The 17,774-nt window shown below is 44.2% G+C and overlaps 1 long non-coding RNA gene across 1 annotated transcript in view; it reads left to right on the plus strand.

Moving 5' to 3' along the window:
• LOC128125157 (uncharacterized) overlaps positions 1-3,376 on the plus strand; it is an 80,317-nt gene extending 76,941 nt beyond the window's left edge. The window contains exons 3-4 of the long non-coding RNA XR_008223103.1: positions 1,032-1,124; positions 3,357-3,376. This is a non-coding gene — a long non-coding RNA (uncharacterized LOC128125157). The remainder of the gene's footprint in view (positions 1-1,031; positions 1,125-3,356) is intronic.
• The last annotated feature ends 14,398 nt before the right edge of the window (positions 3,377-17,774 follow it).

The following is a 17,774-nucleotide window of genomic DNA, read 5'->3' on the forward strand; positions in this document are numbered from 1 at the left end:
GGAGTCAGACATGGGGTAAGCCTCAGCTGCTCTGTGGGCCATAATGGAATGTGGCTCAGGGCTGTCTGACGCCATGTAGAGTTGGGTAAATTGGGTCTGTTCTCATCCCTCCAAGAGACCTTTCGCCTTGAGGGCTCAGTGACTAGAAAAGCATTTCAGGAGTCAGCAGTTTCACGTTCTCCAGGGAGCCATGGAGCAGATTGCTGTTGGCTGTATATCAGGACAAACCCATGAACAGTGAGAGGGATCTCCATCTGATCCCAGGAAATGGAGTGCTGATTCACATGCTCGAAGACACAGCTTCCAGCCAGGAAGAAGGTCTGGGTTCTGTTTTTGTGTGTCCCAACCAATATGTAGATTGGATTGTCCAAGGTTTCACAGTTATTCAGCGGAGGTGGTCAGGCCAAAACCAAGCCTGATGTTCATCGTCCTAGTCAATGCAGTTTGGAGAAGTTAACCACGTAAGAAGCCAGTGGGTCCAGGTTTGGGGAAGCATGGTATTGTGGGATAGTCATTGGCTTAAATGTTTGAGAGGCTTCCACTTAAATACTGCTTTCACACCTACTATGCTTAGAAAAGATAACACTGGGGCTGGAAAGGTGGCTCTGTGGTTTAGAGCGCTTGCTCTTGCAGAAGACCCAGGTTTGATTCCTAGCATCCACGTGGTGGCTCAAAACCATCTTTAACTCCAGTTCCAGAGGATCCTTTGCCCTGTTCTGACCTTCACTGGCACCGGGCACATATATGTACATGCTGGCCAAACACTCATACATATAAAATAAAATAAATTGAAAAAAGAATTTTGTCAAAAAGAAAAGATACCTACCCACTTTCAGCCTTAATTCTCTATCTATAATAGTGATAAGAATGCCGGGTTTGTAAGTCAGAGATGAAAACCGCATGACATTACAAAATGTGAAGGGCAGTGTTCAGTTAGTCATTGTTACATTTCATTTGGAGGGAGGTGAATAACAGTCAAAGTTGAGGGACAGTACATTTAAATTCGATATAACTCATTTGATTTGTTTCAGACATCTACTGGAGGACCTCCTAAGTGCTAACATCTTGATAGTGAGTGGCCTTTGGACTAAAGGAGCTCATGCTTTTGCAACGGAGACAGATGGGTGAGTAAGCAAATTGTTTCCATCAGGGTTAGGAGTGAGAAAAACCAGCAAAGGTGCTCCAGGAGAAGAGTGGAGGCGGTACTCACACATCTGAAGGAGTCAGGCTAGGGAGGCCTTGCTGAAGAAGCAACTCCTGGATTCTGATGATTGGGTTTTAAACGATGACCAGGCAGGAATTCACCAGCTGGAGTGAATGTGGGAGGGAAGTTGTTGTGATTCCCCTAAGAGCATGAAGAAAAAGCACGGAAGAATGAAAGAATGAAAGCTCGTTGTGGGAGGAGGGGCATGGAGCAGCTGCATATCAGTGACACGATCGAATATAATTAGTCACAGGGTGTTCCCAGAAGACCTAACCTGCTAAAGAGTCAGGCTTTGCTTTGGAGGCAACAAGGGAGCGGTATGATTGATCTGTTCATGTACATATGTGTGCATGCGTGAGTGCATTTGTATGTGTGTGTGTGTGTGTGTGTGTGTGTGTGTGTGTGTGTGTGTGTGAGTGTCGACACAGGGATTCACTCTCTAGCCCAGGCTGGTCTGCAACTCATGGCCGTCTTCCTGTTTCAGCTTCCCAAGTGCTGAGATTACAGGATATATACCACCATATAACAGCAATTAATTTTTTTCAAGAAAAAATAACTGTGTGTAGGCTAGGTACAAAAGGGAAAGCCTGGAGACCAGGAGCCTGGAAGCCTATGGAGATAAGCGACCCATCAAGCTGCTTAATCAGGAAGCCAGAAAGTGATCTAGAAGAGGCTAGACCTGGCTCTTAGACTGAACCTTGTTAATTCACTTGTTTCTCTGTCTACATCTCTGAAGCTTGCCTCTCGTGTAAAAGTTTAACAGAACGACAGTGATGTGTGAGCAGAAACATAAAGCTACCGCCTTTAATCCCAGCACTCGGGAGGCAGAGGCAGGCAGATCTCTGTGAGTTCGAAGTCAGCCTTGTCTACAAAGTGAGTTCCAGGACAGCCAGGAAAGAGAACCCCTGTCTTGAAAAACCAAAAAAATAAAATAAAATAATGATAAATAAATAAACAAACAAACAAATAAATGCTACAAAAGGCCAGCTAGCCTTGGGTTAGCCCAAACCCATGGTTTGCACTACTTTAAAGTATATGCAGCATTTTTTCTGAACATTCACTTCCTGAGGTCTGTATTCACAAAGAAAATGAAAACTTTTATTGGAATCAATCATTCATCTATCCACCCATGGAATGTATTGACAACACTTTTGTCTAGTCTTTGATTGATTCATGGGAAACAGAAGGCAGTTCTGTCCTCAGAGAACTCACGACCTAGTACAGCTCTGAAAAGTAGGGAGAGTGCTTGTTAGCCTGATTGCTATTCCAACAAGAAGGGTGCTCATTACTGAGGGAGCTTGGAACAAGGATATAAGACAATCGGAACAACCTGAAGCAGAGGGTCCTTGTGCTAAACTCTGAAGGTCAAAGAAGAGGGTGCAGAGGTACCCTAAACTAAACGAAGACTGCGCTTTGGGGCTGCAGTGCAGGGTGGGAGTGACTAGAATTCAGGAGCTCAGTCATGGTCGCAGTTCTAAAGCTGGACACATGCTTAGTCTGTCTCTATTACACCAGGCTTAAAGTATGACTTCCCTTCCATTAATGACACTAAAATCCAGTCCTGCTCTTCCCCAAATTACCCAACAGGTGACATTGCTCTGCCATCTTCTTATCTCCTCTTTTAGTGTCTGCGTCAAGGTGCCCCATCTCTGATCTCAAGGATCCTGCAACAACCGAGGGTCACGCCAGCTCCTCCTGGGCAGTGCCCCAGGTTCCCGGTTCACTGTCACTCATTTCTCCATCAAATACTAGCTTGTGGGCTCAATTTCTCAATAGCTTTTACACAATGAGACAGGAGTGCCAAGATCCCTCCACCTTGCGTGTGACTACTGGCTAGTTGAAGGCATTTGCTCTGTGAGAGGCGTCTGCTCGCAACACTGTTTGTCTTCTGCTTGTCCTCAGTGAGGCATACACTGTCACCATTTGCCCCGGCGTACACTCTCTCGTCATGGTTTTTTATGACATTCCTCTCTCTGAAATTGCCACCTACCTTTTGGCAGCCTCATTAATAAAGCTCTTTCATGATACTTGTCACACTCAGAGTTTTAACCATCTGTCTATTTTGGTCCTCCCACTCAGACAAAAATCTCTGTGGCCTACTCATTTTTCTTCTCTTGTTCCTACACATGATGACATCAATTAATATTTGAAGAATGAATGAGTTAGTAAAGGAATGGACAGAAGTCTTTGGAACAGGCTCCTATCAACAGAACATTACTCTAGAGGTAAGACTGCCACAAAGAAGCAAGGGGTGGGGGTACCTTTAATCCCAGCACTCAGGAGGCAGAGGCAGGCAGAACCCTGAGTTCAAGGCCAGCCTGGCTTACAGAGCCAATTCCAGGACATCCAGGGCTACACAGAGAACCTCTGTTTTGAAAACACACCCTCCCCCCCGCAAAAAAAAAGCCACACAGAAGAGGCCATTGGAGAATCAACAGTTAAGACTTACACCCCTGCCCTATATGAAAGGCCTGTGTTTGCCCAGCCTGGTACTCTGTAGCAGTTTTCTTAAGTTATAAACACTCCATCTTCCAGGGAAGCTCCTTAAGATAGAAGGTGAAAAACTCAAAATAGCTTCAGGAAGTCCCTGAAACTGACCAGATTCACTAGGCCCCTCCCTCTCAGAGGGAGTAAGCAATAAAGACTGCTGAGATGAGCCAAGCTGCAAAGAAAACAGAAAATCTCAGCTGCCAGGAAGAAGCAGAAACTGGTGGATCAACCTGCAAGAAGTTTAGGTCAACTGATCTACCTGGAAGGAACACTCTCCAGCCTGTTGAGCTGTCTGTAGGCTGTGCAGTGTGTTCCAGGTTCCCAGCTCTGTGAGCTGTCACCCATGCTTGGGTGGGCTTTGGTGATACAGCTGTCTTTGAGTCATTTCTGCTTCCATGAGTAACCCCTCATCCATATTCCTGTAAGCAACCCCAATAAAACTCACTGGTTCACCAAGTTGGACTTTGGTGATATATGTACCTTGGTCTGTTGTGGGATCCCTATCTGGGATGAGTAGACGTGTGTGTGTGTGTGTGTGTGTGTGTGTGTGTTGCATTGTCCCAGGAAGTCTTGTCACAGAGAACCTGGGTCTTGAGTTAGTCGTAAGAAAGATGCTATTTCAGAGAGCAAAGAGAAGACAGTATCTTAGACTTCAATTGCTTTGAGTACTGTCTGTCCTCATTTCTCTGGGCCCAGTTATTTGGGCCTGTGCTACTTTGTATGACTCTTATTCATGAACTAAGTACTATTAATGATACATTACTTGACCTGAATTTTGCCTCGACATTGATGCAGTGGAAATCACTGAAGAGAAGTAAAATAAAGTTAATACCCACTGAAAAGAAATGACTAGTCTCTGGCTTATTATTAGAACTGACCTTAAATCTAATTTTTTATAGTAAGATCAAAAATACTAAGAAGTCTGACTGCCTAGCCATGTACACCATATGCTAGGAGTCCTCAGCCAAGGCCAAATATGGGAAAAGTCAAACAGTGTATAGGAAACAAATAAATGAATCATAATGTTGGGTAAACTGCAATTTGGCATAGACCCATAAACTCAAACCAAAGAAGTGTCTCTGTGAAGATGTAAGAAATAGCTTTGGAAATGTTTCAGAAATGGATTTGAATTTGAATTTGACCCAAAGAACTGACTACAGCTGAACCTTGTCCTGTGAACCTAATACCAAATGTTTTCCACTAGTTCATGTTCGCTTACCAGTTTGTCCATGGATCAGGGATGGGCTCCCTGCAGAGTGAACTGTGCTCCAAAATGACATTGACCGTCATGATTCATGCCTACCAGAGCCAGGCTGATCCCTAGCTGTGGGAAGCAAAGATAATACCATCTAAAAGCCAAGCACTGGAGTGAGTTCTGGGCTCAAGCATGCAACTAACTGTATACTGTTGGGTCTATACCTGATTTGCTATAAGGGGATGTTTTAATTATAGAATTCCCTATTTTATGGCTGAAGTCACCTTGTGAATAAGCAGAACCAAAAGGAGGAAAGAATGTGGGCCTGAGTTCTTCTAAACATGTCAAATTTTGTGGACTATGTTCTAGACCCAAAAGGAAATACAAAAACAACAAGATACAAATCTTCCTGTCTCAAGAACTGTAGGGGATCTTGGGAGATGGCTTAGTGGCTTACTGCACACACATGACAGCTCAAGTTTAGATTCAACACACTGATGGAAAAAGCTGAATGTGGGGGCAGAGGAGATGGTTCGCACCTGCTGCTTTTCCAGAGGACCAGAGTTTAGTTACCAACACCCAAATCAGGCAGCTCACAACTGCCTGTAACTCAAGCTCCAGCAAGTCCAACACTCTATTTAGGCCTCAATGGACATGGACACACACACGGACACACACACACACACACACATATCAGGTGGTCCACAACTGCTTATTATCTCTAGTGCCAATGAACCCATTGCCCATGCTCATGAATAGAATAGAAATTGATTAGTTGCTGAAAAGTAGGTTACTATAAGTGAATCTGGCATCCCTTCTGAATCCATGTTATCAGTGTGCAACTTTCCATTCTTGTACCCACTCCCCCATTGTAATGACCGCCACTAAAAGGAGCTCACTAAAGCCAAGCACATAACAAAGCCTTGACCTTGAGCCTTCCACACCAGGGTCTAAATAAATCTCTTGCCTTTATGAAGTCCTCAGGCTATAACAATGTAAAATGGCCCAAGAAAAGTACATCCACAAAAATGTTCTGGACAAATCAGGCATGGTATACCTGTAATCTCTGTACTCAGGAACCAGAGACAAGAGCCTCATGTATTGTGCTGTGGCTATCCTGGCCTACATTAAGAAAATCTGTGTCATGCTGGAAAGATAGTTCAGCAGTTGAGAGTACTGGCTGCTCTTCCAGAGGTCCTGAGTTCAATTCCCAGCAACCACATGGTGGCTCACAACCATCTATAGTGGGATCTGATGCCCTCATCTATCATAAAGGCATAAATGCAGATAGAATGCTCATATACATAAAATAAATAAATCATTAAAAAAAAAAAAAAAGGCTGGATGGTGGTGGCACACGCCTTTAATCCCAGCACTTAGAAGGCAGAAGCAGGAGGATCTCTGTGAGTTCAAGGCCAGCCTGGTCTACAAAGCAAGTTCCAGGACAGCCAGGACCATTACACAGAGAAACCCTGTCTCGAAAAACCAATAAATAAATAAATAAATGAATGAATGAATGAATGAATGAATGAATGAATAAGTAAATAAATAAAACATGTAAGCTTGGTCTGCTGAGACAGCTCATTAGTTGAGGTGAGAAGCACACAAGCCAGATGACCAGTCCCTAGAACACATGCACATACACACATGCACACACACGCACACACACAAACTCACACGAGTAAATTTTAAAATAGAATAAAATTTTAATAGTTTTTTAAAAAGAAAAAAAAAGGTATGAGAAAACATCCAGACCAGATTGGCCTGGCTCTGTGAGAAGTTACAGAAGCAAGCCGTGGGGAAGAGGATGGAGAGTAAACCAAGGCTTGGCTGGAAAGGTTCACTCATAACAAGTGTCTCTTCTAATCTAGTCTCGGTACATTGCCAAACTGTAGAGCCAAAAACCATGCTTCGAGAAAAAATTGATGAGAAAATTAAACAAATGAGGCAGTTCAAAGTAAAGAGATCGAGCTGTTCTGAAGACCAAAAAGTGCAAGGGGACAGAGTGTCTCAATCCTCAGCCCAGCTTTCTGTTTGTCAACTGTGAGCATCTTCCCAGATGGTCCAGAACTGTACAGTCCACTGGGTAAATGCTCACACATCGTAGTCTTAGATGGAAGCCAGATGTGAAGCAAGAGTCCTTAATAATAACGCGACCTTTTAAAGCTTCTTCGGAAAGAGTAGGGGTGTGGCTTACTACCATAATAACACAATATGTAATTACATATTGTCTCTGTACTTATTTTAGAACTGATGGGGCCTTTAGAAACCATTCGGTCTATGCCCAGTTATTTTGCAGATGAAGCTAAAATGGTTAAAAGGATTGACTTAAAGTGACCCAGGAAATCAACAGTAAAATAATGTGTTTAACACAGAACATTGTTTGAGGTAGACGTGTGTGGAGGCAAATCTCCAACCCAATAAGTGGTACTTCTTTTTTTTAAAGATTTATTTATTTATTATGTACACCGAAGAGGGTGCCAGATCTCATTACAGATGGTTCTGAGCCACCATGTGGGTGTTGGGAATTGAACTCAGGACCTCTGGAAGAGCAGTCAGTGCTCTTAACCTCTGAGCCATCTCTCCAGCCCCAGTAAGTGGTACTTCTAACAAGATGATCTTCCTGTGTGTCATGACTGATAAATCTTTGCTGCACTTTGCTGAGGAAATGTCTTCTTTAGTCAAAATTTCATTGTCTATTAGAGACTTTTAGTTGCTCTTAGCAGCATATGTTTGTCCCAGGACAGTGACCATTGAATGTATGTTTTATCCTAAGTGAAGCCTATTTGATTACTCTGGGATCCTGAGCAGGAGTCCTGGGTCTTAAGAAGTTTTACTTCGTCTGTTCCAAGGCCCAGCCTGCTGCTCTACTCAACTCCACTTGCCCTTTTACCTACAGATACCAAGGACTTAGTACCTCTGTAATCTTGAGTAAGTTACCAGTCCAAATGCTGTGGCAATTAAGAAACTGTGTAGCATGTCAAGATGGCTCAGCAGGTAAAAGCATTTATCTCACAGTCTGATGACCTGAGTTTGATCTCAGAGCCCATAATGGGAGGAGAGAATCAGTTTCTAAAAGTCATTCTCTGACCGCCACACATGCACGCCCACCCTCACACATCATATACATACAATAAAATATTTTTTAAGAAATGGATTTTTGGCACACATACAACCCTCTGTGTTCCTACGGTCACTCATCTGTTGCCAGGACTATTCTGAAAACTCCTAAATCTTCAGGCAGCTAACCCAACAACTTTCAGTCCACACTGCTCTTTGCTACAAGAAGTATCTCTTTAAATGAACCATGTCAGTCCTCCCATCTGAAATCTGGGATGGCTTAGTGTTGCCTACAAATTAGAACCCACACCTAAGCATAGTGTCCGTATCCCCCACCATCTGGTACATTTGGGACCTGATAAATATTTATCGGATGGATGACTACTGTCTATGCAGAGAGCCTTTTACCAGCATCTCCCCACTGGTATTCAACAATCAAATAAGTGCCCATAATGTGTTGAATATTTGTTGTTGTTGTTGCTGTTGTTGTTGTTTTGTTCTGTGTAGGCAGAAGTTTCTGTCCTGCCAGCAGCTCCCAAATAAACACACTGAGGCTTATATTAATTATAAATGCTCAGCCAATAGCTCAGACTTGTTACTAACTAGCTCTTACATTTAAATTAACCCATATTTCTTATCTATGCCTTGCCACATGGCTTGGTACCTTTTCTCAGTACAGCATGCCCATCTTGCTTCTCTTTGTGTCTGTTCACAACTCTGCCATTCTTCCTCCCCGCATTCTCAGTTTGGCTCTCCTGCCAAACCTTACTCTGTTCAGCTCTTGGCCAGTCAGCTTCTTTATTAAACCAATCACAGTGACATATATTCAAACAGTGTAAAGGAATAGTCCACGGTTCTGGGTTTGTTTGTTTGTTGGGTTTTTGTTTGTTTGTTTGTTTGTTTGTTTGTTTTTGTTATTAAGACAGGGTCACTTGTAGCAGAGGCTGGCCTTGAACTTGATATGTGCCCAAGGCTGGCTTTGATTTCCTCCCAAGTGTTGGGATACAAAGACGTTACCTCCATGTCTGGCCTCAGTGTGCTGTGTAGCTAGAGTTTTCCTGTCTGGCCCACAGTCAGGACAAACTCTCTCACCTCCCAGTCCCACAGCCCCTTAGACCCGACCAAGTAAACACAGAGACTTATATTGGTTACAAACTGTATGGCCGTGGCAGGCTTCTTACTAACTGTTCTTACAGCTTAAATTAATCCATCTCCATTAATCTATACCTTGCCACATGGCTCGTGGCTTACCAGCATCTTCACATGCTGTTTGTCATCATGGCGGCTGGCAGTGTCTCTCTGACTCAGCCTTTCACTTTCCAGCTTTATTTTCCTCCTTGTTCCGCCTACACTTCCTGCCTAGCCAATGGCCAATCAGTGTTTTATTTATTGACCAATCAGCAACACATTTGCCATACAGAACATCCCACAGCACTTCCCCCTTTTTTTTTCAAAAAGGAAGGTTTTTAACCTTAACAAAGTAAAATTACATATAATTTGGGAATTTGGGTGTAGCTTCTCTTACTACTTCCTGCTGGAGGGGGGCGCTGTATCTTATGGGGACACAAAGAAAGTTTTAGGATTATGGAATAGTCCATGAGGGTGTATCGTCTGAGCCAGTTGCCTTCAAACCATTCTGGATGTTGGATCATCTGGGCCATGGTGTCATCAGAGATCTTTCAGGGGGTCTTGGCTGGTCAAACCTGATGTATCTTTTTTTTTTTTTTTTTTTTTTGGTTTTTTCGAGACAGGGTTTCTCTGTGTAGCTTTGCGCCTTTCCTGGTACTCACTTTGGAGACCAGGCTGGCCTCGAACTCACAGAGATCCGCCTGCCTCTGCCTCCCAAGTGCTGGGATTAAAGGCGTGCGCCACCACTGCCCGGCAAACCTGATGTATCTTAATCTGGAACAAATCCATAGCCTTTGGCTTTCTGTGGGAACAAAAGCAGAGTCTCCTTTCCAAAACAACACATCCTTACATCCAAATTTTGAAGTCAAGGTATCTTTAAAATATACATTTTGGCATAATTCAAAAGCTTTTACAACCAAATGTTTTTCTGCAGTTAAAAATCCCAAAGACAACACAATCCAGATTCTCTGTGTAATATTCATCTTTACGTGGCTTATTTTTTATATTAATTTTACTGTCTCTTTAAAGACTTTATTTTTTAAAACTATGTATTTGTTTATATAACTGTATATATCACCTTTTTTGTTTCTTTCAAGCCTACGTATATTTTACACATTGTAAACTATTACATCTGAATCTTATTGTGAATCTATTGCTTTAAACTGCAGCAGCTGTGGCTGCTGGCTCCGCCCACCTCAGCTTCCCAACATGGCGGTGGTTTACCGCCAGCTCTGGGAGCTATCGTGGGTCTATGCTTTTATCCAAGCAGCGTGTAGCCCAGAAACCTCTTTTTTTGTTTTGTACCTGCAAAGGCTAAATCCACCACGCAGCTTAATGTGCCACTTGCAGAGGCCTCATTCCCGCCATACTGCAGTTCGAGCGCACATGCTAGGAACCAACCAGTAGCTCAAACCAGCAGCTGCCGCTCATTTGAGAGAGACAATTAGGAAGCTGTTTTTAGCTCCGTTTTAGAATCCTTTTTTTAGTTTTTAGGTGGAAACTCTTGCCACCACGTTGGACGCCATTTGTAGCTCGAGTTTTCCTGCCTGGCCCACAGTCAGGACAAACTCTCTCACCTGCCAGTCCCACAGCCCCTTAGACCCGACCAAGTAAACACAGAGACTTATATTGGTTACAAACTGTATGGCCGTGGCAGGCTTCTTACTAACTGTTCTTACAGCTTAAATTAATCCATCTCCATTAATCTATACCTTGCCACGTGGCTCGTGGCTTACCAGCATCTTCACATGCTGTTTGTCATCATGGAGGCTGGCAGTGTCTCTCTGACTCAGCCTTTCACTTTCCAGCTTTATTTTCCTCCTTGTTCCGCCTACACTTCCTGCCTAGCCAATGGCCAATCAGTGTTTTATTTATTGACTAATCAGCAACACATTTGCCATGCAGAACATCCCACAGCAGTGCTGGATTGAATAATGATTATTTTATCATAGGATAATGCAAAGAAATGAGTGTTAGTTAATCGGCTACGCTGTGTTCTTACCCTGCAAGAAAATGTCACGAAACACGACAGAATCTGCTAATAAGAGTTTTATTAAAGATAAAGGGACAGAGAGTGCACAGGCCTGTAGGAAACACGTGTGTGGAGAAGAAGGAACCGGGAATATGGCACCGAATTTTAAAGGCTGGGCGTGCACAGATCAACGTCACTACTCCACGCAAGCACGTAGATCACATGGCCACGTTGCATGCCTACTTTGCCATGCAACGTCACGGATCCTGGTCACGCGAGACGTCCTGACCCGGAAATGGCTATTTTGACCTGGAACTGGCTTGGCAGAAGTGTCCGCTGGGCATATGCAAACACACCCGACCGTGGGGGCGTGTTGTGAACCCTTCGATGAGGACCTAGAATTTAGAGCTCTGCCTTTGGGGCAATGCTGGCCTTTCCAGAGAGCCTTCTCAGTTTCTCCATCTATGCAGTAAAAGGTAGAGTTAAATGATCCCTACGGTCTTATGGTCTCTGATGCTAGAATCCCCTTGAAGATGGAACCAGGAATGTTAACCCACAGTCAGCCAGAATTGAGCAGCTGCTTGAGGTCACCTTACTGTGTCTCTCTCATCCCTTCCTCTTAAAATCTGCTGACTCGTGGCACCAGACCGGAAATGTTTGTTGTGATGGACAGACAGAGGAGCTCTCACACCTTCAGCTGTCACTCCACCTTCTGACCAAGAAAAAAGAGAAAAAGAAAAGAAGGCCTGAGGAAACAGCTAAGTCAGTAAAATACTCGTCTCAGTTCGTACCTGGAACCTACACTGAAAAATGACAAACATGGCTGCCTACATTTGTAATCCAGCTCTGCGGAGGTAGAGACAAGTGGATTACTGGGGTTCACTGGCCAGTCAGCCAGACCTAATTGGTGACTTTCAGGCCAGTGAGAGACCTTGTCTCAAATGATATAAAGCACAAACATGAAAAGGAAAAAAAAAAAAAAAGAGGCTGGAGAGATGGCTCAGCAGTTAAAAACACTGGCTGGCCGGGCGGTGGTGGCGCACGCCTTTAATCCCAGCACTCGGGAGGCAGAGCCAGGCGGATCTCTGTGAGTTCGAGGCCAGCCTGGTCTCCAAAGCGAGTTCCAGGAAAGGCGCAAAGCTACACAGAGAAACCCTGTCTCGAAAAACCAAAAAAAAAAAAAAAAAAAAAAAACACTGGCTGGTCTTCCTAGAGGACCCAAGTTCAATTCCCCAGAACCCACATGGGAGCTCACAACTGTCTGTAACTCAAGTTCCAGGCGGTCCAATACCTATACACAAACGTAAATTCCGTCCAAGCAGCAATGCACATACAATAAAAAGAAAAGTTTAAAAAAAAAAACAGTGGATAGTGCCTGAGGGACAATACCAGAGACTGACATCTGGCTTCCACATATGCACACACACATGAACAAATGTACCTGCACATAGACACATGTGCAGAGAGAGGTGGTGGAGGGAAACCCTCGGATTAAAAAGAGGTGGCTCAGTGATTAAGTAAATGTGCTTGCTGCCCACCATGCAGGCCTGAATTTGATCCCTAAGACCCACATGGTGGAAAGAGAGGTCAATTGTCCTCTGACCTCCACACAAGCACAGAGGTAGGCATGTGCACACACACCAAATACATAAATAAAATGGAAAAGAAATAAAGGAAGGAGGGAAAAGAAGGTTCCCTCCAGGAAGTGCTGACGCTGACTCAGCATGCTGCAGGTCTGGAATCAGAGCAGGAAGTTGTGTAGAGCTGAAGGGGCCTTGCAGGCTCGCGTGAGAATGAGAGGGAAAGGTCAAGTAAGAAAGAAAAAAAAGGTCCCTCAGGGGAGGTTTAGAAATCAGGAAGGCTTTGGGGATTCTCACTTCGGGAAGCTCTTGTGTATCAGACCACTCATCCTGGGTGGTAGCTCTGCCAGTCAAGCATTTCTATCTCATTTCCCAGCTGGGAAATCCAAGGCCCTGATGAAAGTTCCAAAAATCATAACTAATAAATAACCACGGGGTTCAAATGTATCCCTCCAAGGACCTGAGTTCTTATTTTGCACAGCCCGTGAAGCATCTGAAAAGAATTTAGGAAGCCCTGAGAGTAAGTCTAGATGCTCAGGGACTGCTCGGTGCACAGTAAAGAAATGGGCACTGTACTAATGAGGTAATACTGAATCCTGAAGCGCCGACATTAGCCACGGGAAAAGGGAGAGTTACAGTCACCATACTAAATGGCTTTAGGTCATAAAAGAATCTGTGTCCCTTTGGAAAGACAAAATGACATTACCAGTTCCTTGAGTGTGAGTGTGGCTAATAAGCTGGGTGTGGCAGCAGGCATCTTGTCCACAGCTGTCTGAGCAGCTAATCTCTGGCAGGAGGCTGTAACTGCTGTCTGCCTAGGGACATGCTGCTGTCTAATCTCCTGGCTTCACAGTCAGCTTGACATTTTTTGAGTCTGACTCACTCTCTCCCAGGCCTCAGTTGTTCTGAGCCAATGTAGACTTCTTTTACACTTGGCCTACTTAGACACGAATGTTAGTGTTGAAAAGGAGATACATTAGAAGTCACCCACTACAACCCCTTTGTGCTATACATGCGAAAAAACGAGCCCCAGATGAGGCTTTTCCGTGTCTTGTTTGAATTGGGGTGGGTTTAGGGGTGAGGCATGGTGGGACCTCAGCAACAGAGCCTGTAGAGAAGCAGAAAGGTGGGAACGGGCAAGCCAATGATGCTGCCTCTGCTTCAGGGTTACCAGGCCTGGAGGGAACACTGGACATAGACCCAGCCCCCTGAAAGAATGGACTGTGTCAGCAAAGAATCTCAGGAAGTAAGCCAGGCAGTCTGAAGTTCAAGGCAGGGCTTCTGTCCAAGCAGGGAAATGTGAGAGTGAATTAGGCTGAAGGTCAGTTATGAAAACTAGACTAACATATCCAGTAGGGTGAGAGGGTATAGAGAAAAGTGAGGAAAATGGTACATCAGACTGCCAGGGTATACAGAGTTCACCAGAGGTGTGATAAACTCCTCTCCCCTCCTTTTTATGGGAAGGGTTGATTTGAGACAGAGTCTCACTGTGTAGCCTTGGAATGTGCTATGTAGACCAGGCTGGCCTTGAACTCATAGAGATCCACCTGCCTTTGCCTTCTGAGTGTTGGGATTAAAGGTGTCTCTGGCCCCTAATTATGTCTTAATGTTCCTCCTTCAACCTGGACTTGTAGAACTTAGCCATCTATCTATCAAGGCTAGATCAGAAGATACTTGCTTTCTGACACGATGCATTTGAAGGCAGATCACTCCCACTCCCTGGCTTGAGTAGATTTTTTTTGATGGCCTGACTGCTGGGGCAGGGGAGTCAATCTTGGAGTCAGTGTTCTTTGTGGGGTGGCTACTGCCAGGTCACCCATGCCGCAGGGGATGATCCCATACTCATGTACATATGAGTAGCACAAAATGGACTCAGTGATTATTTTTTAAGGAAAAAAAAAAGACATGAAGCTGAAAGGGAGTGGGAAGGAGAGGGTTTCAAAGACTAAATTTTTTTTTTAAAGAAATGGCCTGGAAGCTCCCTAGATAATCAACAGCAATGGGAATCTGGAACACACAATTCTGGATTCTTAGTTCATCCTCACTTGGTGTTTACACGTGACTGCACCCAGATTGAACAATAGTATGCCCCTATCAGCCATCCAGGTGTCAACTGGAAAACTTCCTGATTGATTCCTGACCTAGTGAGCAAGAGAGAGCTTATAGACCTAACTGAGAAGGGAGGATGGAGCAGAAAAGGTGTTAAATGTGGCATAGGGGGTGTTTATGACCAACCTTTTGCCAGGAAACAAGAAATGGGGGGAAAGAAATCGTGGTAAGGTTAAGGATAACTTTGCCAAGCACTGACATATGAGATGACTCATGGAAACTGTAATCTGATAATAAGGGGAACTTACATTTGAGTAGACAAAGTGTTGTCACATAGATGATTTCATTTAATTTGTAGACAACCCTGGGGCAAAGGGTGCTGTGTGTGTACCCCCATGCTTCATACACACAGTGTTGTTATAATCTTCTCTCTACAGGCATGACCAAATCTCTGACAGAGTGACAAATGGCAAATGTCAACTGTTCTGAACATTGCCATGGAAGCTAGAAGCAGATCTGTCTGTCACCTGGTCCAAAGTTGTAATTGGCTGCTTTTAAGATTGAGGAGGTCACCGGTCAGTGGTGGCAGCCAGGCAGTGGTGGCAAAGCTGGGTGGTGGTAGGACTCACCTTTAATCCCAGCACTCAGGAGGCAGAGGCAGGCGTATCTCTGTGAGTTTGAGGCCAACCTGGTCTACAGAGTGAGTTCCGGGATGGCCAAGGCTACAAAAAAAACCCTGTCTCGGAAACAACAAAAAGATGAGGCTGCTCCTCTAACCTGAAAGCCAGGGGCCTTTTTAAAATCACATAGGATGACTTGCAGAGGTTTTTTTCTGAGATATGACTCAGAGGGATTCTCAGTAAACTACAAACTTTTCTAGGTTGTTTTATAATAAAGATAGAAAACCATTAGTCAGCTGACTTTTCAGAGAGTTGGCTGATACAGAGCAAATCTCTGCTTGAAACAGACATGGTTCACCTGGACCTGAGAATCTGGGGCAAGAGAGAAGAAAGAGCAAGGACAGTTATTTCTTACCTGTATGTGACCCAGGGGCCGTAGAGGATGACCTGAGCTATTGGGTCAACTCCAGACACACAGAGAGGAAGCTTCAGGGAGGTGGGATGGAACCAAGAGAGGCTGCTCAGCTGGTCCCTCTCTCAGATTCATCTGTGAGGGACCTCCAAACACAGGCACCACGGACAAGCTCTGCAAATGATTCTGTTGTATTTAAGCAGAATGCAGTTTTGTCTTCTAATCTATAGGTGTCTCCCTCAGAGGCACAGAATTGGTTTTAATAACTCTATGCTATGATGCAAATCTCTGAATGTATAAAACAAATTTTATGAAGTGGTTTTTAATTACAACAAGAATTTCAATTTTGCTTCAAAAACATCTTTACCAGAACTTGGGAGGTAGGTAGAGGTGGGTGAATCTCTGAGTTCAAGGCTAGCCTGGTCTACATAGTGAGACCTAGTCTCAAGAAAAAGAAAAAAAAAGTCTTTTCTATGCCTACAAAGGATGAGATTCCTCAACTTGTTGTCTCTTTCCCACAAAAATTATCTAGTTAGTTTTTGTTAAGCTTTAATCTGAAATATCCCCCACAGGTTCATTGAATGCATGTTCCTCGGCTGAGGGTGCTGTTTTGGAAGGCTTTAGAAACTTCCGCTGTCAAATGTCACTAAGGCAGGCTTTTAGAAGCTCTCACCTCACTCTGTCTACTCCCCAGCCCGCTGTGCTGTGATCTCCCACTGCCACAGAGGGAGCCATTCTTCCATGCTGTCAGTACCTCTGAAAACCCCTCTGAAACTGTGGGCCAAAGCCAGCTCCTCCTCCCTTGTTTCTGCCAGAAACATGGCTTCAGTGATGCAAAAGCAACTGATACAGTTTTCAAAGAATATTCACCCACTCAACACCAATCTTACTGAGCTTGAGCATTCCTACTCAGGAAATAGAGCCAGGTACAAGGACTATATGCTGGCAGGGGAATGAATCCTTATGTCTAAAGTCATTCATGGAATGAATTCGGGGACCTAGAACTTCAGAATTTCAGCAAGGGTCATTGCGGCCCCACCCCTCAAGCCAGTGCCTCAGTTACCCATGCCAGGGAGCTAAGAGGAGAAACAGCCTAGCCCCAAAGTTCAGCTTTTGCAACTCTGCTCTACCAAGTCTATCTGGAAGAAGAACAAGGTCTTTGGTTTCTGGATTTCCCTTTTCTTTGTCTATGAAACAGAAGGAAATCATTAAGGTCTGCGTTTGTCAAACTTGTCTTCTAATTCTAATGCTTCTGTCTGCCTGGTGGTTCCATCTTTTCTGGGATTCCTTTCGTCTCCTTTGATGCTGATGTACTGTGAGGCTCAGTACCATGCAGGCCTTCGGTGCAGCGAGTCTCCCAGCAACTGGCACTCACACAACTACTTTGGAATTCTGCTATAAACCGAGGTTGTAAAAAAATTCAACTTATACTATTACAATAGTTAACTTTTGTCAGCTTTTCTGGGTCACTGGTCCCAGATATTTGCTCAAACATGATTTTGGATGTTTCTTTGAGAACATTTTCGAGGCAATTAACATTTACATTTGTGGACTCTGAGTAAAGGAAGATCATAATGTAGTGGGCCTTATTCAATCACTTGAAAACCTGAATAGAACAAAACACGAGCTTCCCCTGAACAGGAAAGAAACCTCAGCAGATGACCTTCAGACTTGAGTTGCAGCATTGGCTCTCTCCTGGGTCTGCAGCTGGCAGGCTATCCTGTAGACTCTAGCCTTGTCAGCATACAGCCTAAGTTGATTCTGGAGGATGGAGAGATGGCTCAGAGATTAAGAGCACTGACTGCTCTTTCAGGGGACCTGGGTTCTATTTCCAATACCACATAGTGGCTCACAACTACCTGTAACACTAGTCTTGAGGGATCTGATGCCCTCTGGCACCAGGCATGCATATGGTACACAGATATACACGCAGGCAAAATTCCCATGCACATAAAATATATAAAAGAAAAAATTTAAAAATATAACTTCTCCCTGTCTCTCCTTGTCTGTCTCTGTGTTGTCTGTCTCTCTCTCTCTCTCTCTCTCTCTCTCTCTCTCTCTCTC

The sequence above is a fragment of the Peromyscus californicus genome, unplaced genomic scaffold (genome assembly GCF_007827085.1).
Source record: "Peromyscus californicus insignis strain IS unplaced genomic scaffold, ASM782708v3 Scaffold_4__1_contigs__length_199733344, whole genome shotgun sequence".
Classification (NCBI taxonomy): Eukaryota; Metazoa; Chordata; class Mammalia; order Rodentia; family Cricetidae; genus Peromyscus; species Peromyscus californicus.